Below are 4,230 nucleotides of genomic sequence, written 5' to 3'. Positions count from 1 at the left end.
ATTTTCAGCTGTGACTTCTCATTACACTGAGGTCCTTTTGCCACAGAAGAGCATAGAAGACTCACTTACAAAGGTGCCAGAGGGAAAATACGGAAAATTTGGCCTTAAGAACTTATGTTTAAAAAAATGTTGGGAAAGTGTGCATGAGGGTGAAGGGCAGATAGATAACCATTACAGCTGTAACAAGAGTGGGAAAGTCTTTCATGAACATTTCAAATTTGTTATCCACCAGAGGATCCATATTTCTGAAATGGTTTTCAAACATGAATATGACAAAACATTTAACCGGTCCTTAAAATGTATTCAACATCAAAAAAATACTGGAGGAAATGTACACAATATATGTGGGAAAGCATTTAGAAAATCACCTTATCTAAATAGACATAAAAGAATCCATAGAGGAGAGAGAGCCTTCAAAAGTGAAAAATGTGGCAAAGTCCTTAGCTATTACTCATGTCGTTCACAGTATCAGAAAATTCATAGTGGGGAGAAACTCTATAAATGTGAAGAATGTGATAAAGCCTTTACTTGGTATTCACATCTTCTTCACCATCAGAGAATCCATACTACACATAAACCCTACAGATGTCAAGCATGTGACAAAACCTTTCATAAGTACTCAAATCTTATTCAACATCAAAGATACCATACTGGAGAGAAAGCCTACAAATGTGAAGAATGTGGCAAAACCTTTTGCTGGCAATCAGGTCTTAGTAGACATCAGAGAATCCACACTGGAGAGAAACCTTACAAATGTGAAGAATGTGGCAAAGCCTTTTGGTGGCAATCAGGTCTTATTAGACATCAGAGAATCCACACTGGAGAGAAACCCTACAAATGTGAAAAATGTGGCAAATCCTTTCGCTCTCATTCACATCTTGCTCGTCATATTACCATCCATACTGGAGAGAAACCCTATAAATGTGAGGAATGTGGCAAAGTCTTTCGCTGTCGTTCATACCTTACTCAACATACAATGATCCATACTGGAGAGAAACGCTACAAGTGTGAGGAATGTGGGAAAGCCTTTCACTCTCATGGAGGACTTTCTGGACATAAGACCATCCATACTGGAGAGAAACCCTACAAGTGTAAAGAATGTTCCAAAATCTTTCACTCTCATCGTGGATTTGCTGGACATATGATCATCCACAGCAGAGAGAAACCCTACAAATGTGAAAAATGTGGCAAAGCTTTTCATCGGAAATCTGGTCTTAGTCAACATCAGAGTATCCACACTGGAGAGAAACCCTACAAATGTGAAAAATGTGGCAAAGTCTTTCGTTTTCAATCAGTTCTTAGTCGACATCAGAAAACCCACAATGGAGAGAAACCCTACAAATGTGAAGAATGTGACAAAGCCTTCTGCTGTCGTTCATACCTTACTCAACATATGGTGATCCATATTGGAAAGAAAACCTACAAATGTGAAGAATGTGGCAAAGCCTTTTTCCATCGTTCAAGCCTTACTCGACATATGGTGATCCATACTGGAGAGAAACCCTACAAATGTGAGATATGTGGAAAAACCTTTCAATCTCATTCACTACTTTCTCAACATGTTCTGATCCATACTGTTGACAAATCCTACAAATGTGAAGAGTGTGGAAAAGCCTTTCACTCTCATAAAGGATTTGCTGGACATAAGACCATCCATACTGGGGAGAAACCCAACAAAAGCGAATAATGTGCCAAAGCCTTTTGCTTTCATTTACAATTTGCTCAACATACAATGATCTATACTGGAGTGAAACCCTACAAATGTAAAAATGTGCAAAGCCTTTCATGTTCATTCAAAACTTGCTTGACATGGTGATGCATACTGAAGAGAAACCCTACAAATATGAAGAATGTGGCTAAGCCTTTCATTGTCAAGGAGGACTTACTGGACCATAAGACCATCCATACTGGAGGGAAATCCTAGTAGTGTAAAGAATGTGGCAAAGCCTTGCACTCTCACAGTGGATTTCCTAAACATATGACCACACATAGAGGAGAGAAGCCCTACAAATGTGAAAAATGTGGCAAAGCCTTTTATTTGCAATCAGGTCTTAGTCAACATCAGAGTATCCACACTGGAGAGAAACCCTACAAATGCAAAGATTATGGCAAAGCCTTTCACACTCGTTCTCTCCTTACTTGACATACGGTGATCCATACTGAAGAGAAACCCTAAAAATGTGAAGAATCAGCCAGGCTCGGTTGCTCAGCCTGTAATCCCATGCCTTTGGCAGGCTGAGGTGAGTGGATTACCTGAGCCCGAGGGTTTGAGACCCGCCTGGGCAGTGAGACCCTATCTCTACAATAAATCAAAAAATCAGCCAGGCGTGGTAGCACAAGCCTGTAATTCTGGCTTCTCAGAAGGCTGAGGTGGAAGGAACACTGGAGCGCAGCAAGTCGAGGCTGCGGTGGCCAGGAGCAGCCACTGCACTCCAGTCTGTGCAACAGAGTGAGACTCCAACTCAAAAAAAAAAAAATGTGAAGAATGTGGCAAAGCCTTTCACTCTCAAGGAGGTTTTGCTGGACATAAGACAATCCATACTGGAGAGAACCTCTACAAATGTGAAATATATGGAAAAGCCTTTCATTCTCATTCACGACTAGCTAAACATGGCAGATCCATACTATTGAGAAGCCTGACAAATGTGGAGTGTGCAAAACTTTTGCTATCATAAAGGATTTCTCTGGACATAGGACCATCCATACTGGAGTGAAACCCTACAAATGTAAAGAATGTGACAAAGCCTTTAATGTTCATTCAAAACTTGCTTGACATATGGTGATCCATATTGAAGAGAAACCCAACAAATGTGAAGAGTGTAGCAAAGCCTTTTGTTGTCAAGGAGGACTCGGTGGACATAAGACCATCCATGTTGGAGAGAAACCCTACAGATGTGAAGAATGTGGCAAATCCTTTCACTCTCATACACTACTTGCTTGACATGTTAAGATTCATACTGTTGAGAAACCCTGCAAATGTGAAGAGTGTGGCAAAACATTTCACTCTCATAAAGGATTTGCTGGACATAAGACCATCCATACTGGAGAGAAACCCTACAAATGTAAATAATGTGACAAAGCCTTTCACTCTGGAGGATTTGCTGGACATAAGACAATCCATACTGGAGAGAAGCTCTACAAATATGAAATATGTTTAAAAACATTAATGTGGCAAAGCCTTTCAATCTCAAGGACTATTTACTGGACATAAGGCAATCCATACTGGAGAGAAAACCTACAAATGTGAAATATTTGGAAAAACCTTTCACTCTCAATCTCTGCTTACTTGGTATGTCAGGATCCATACTGTTGAGAAACTGTACAAATGTGAAGAGTGGCAAAACCTTTTGCTCTCATAAAGGATTTGCTGGACATAAGACCATCCATACTGTGGAGAACATTTACAAGTGTAAAGAATGTGACAGAGGAGCGGGAGCCGTTCAGCAGCCCAGCTTCCTGAAGGCTCTCCATGCCGCTGCCTGCAGGCACCTGATACATCCTGCCTGCTGCCAAGATGTCCAAAAGGAAGGTCAGCTCTGCCAAGGGGGCAGTGAAGGAAGAGCCCAAGAGGAGATCAGCGCAGTTGTTGGCTAAACCTACTCCTGCAAAAGTGGAAGCAAACCAGAAAAGGCGGCAGAAAAGGATAAATCCAGACAAAAAAGTGCAAGCAAAAGGGCAAAGGGGAGCGAAGGGAAAGCAGGCTGAAGTGGCTAACCAAGAAACTAAAGAAGAGTTACCTGCAGAAAATGGAGAAACTAAAACCGAGGAGAATTCAGCCTCTGATGAAGCAGGAGAGAAAGAAGCCAAGCCTGAATAATGTCATATCCCAGTATTATCAATGGTCCCTGTCTCCCTTCTTGTACAATCCAGAGGAATATTTTTATCAACTATTTTGTAAATAGTTTTTTAGTAGCTCTAGAAACATTTTTAAGGAGGGAATCCCACCTCATCCCATTTTTTAAGTGCAAATGCTTTTTTTTAAGAGGTGAAATCATTAGCTGGTTGTTTATTTTTAGGAATAACCAGAAAATAGTGTGGGATATTGAATTACAAGAGGCTTTGACTGTCTTGAGTATCAGCTTAACATTCCATAAATGGGGGGTTAGTTTTTATATCCTGTAATGCAAAGTATACTAAGTGGCAATATGGATCACAGTCCTGCATCTAATGTCTTGAACATTTAAAATTACTTCTATTCCCATGTTGTTTTTAGTAGAATTGTTTCCTAAG

General features: G+C 40.4%; 1 pseudogene; it reads left to right on the top strand.

Annotated features, from left to right (window-relative positions):
- The first annotated feature begins 3,514 nt into the window (after positions 1-3,514).
- Positions 3,515-3,817, top strand: LOC103255699 (annotated as a pseudogene).
- The last annotated feature ends 413 nt before the right edge of the window (positions 3,818-4,230 follow it).

The sequence above is a fragment of the Carlito syrichta genome, unplaced genomic scaffold, assembly GCF_000164805.1.
Source record: "Carlito syrichta isolate Samal-C Ts95f unplaced genomic scaffold, Tarsius_syrichta-2.0.1 Scaffold288347, whole genome shotgun sequence".
NCBI lineage: Eukaryota > Metazoa > Chordata > Mammalia > Primates > Tarsiidae > Carlito > Carlito syrichta.
Note: the sequence above shows the minus strand (reverse complement) of the source record. Positions and strands in the feature narration are given on the sequence as shown.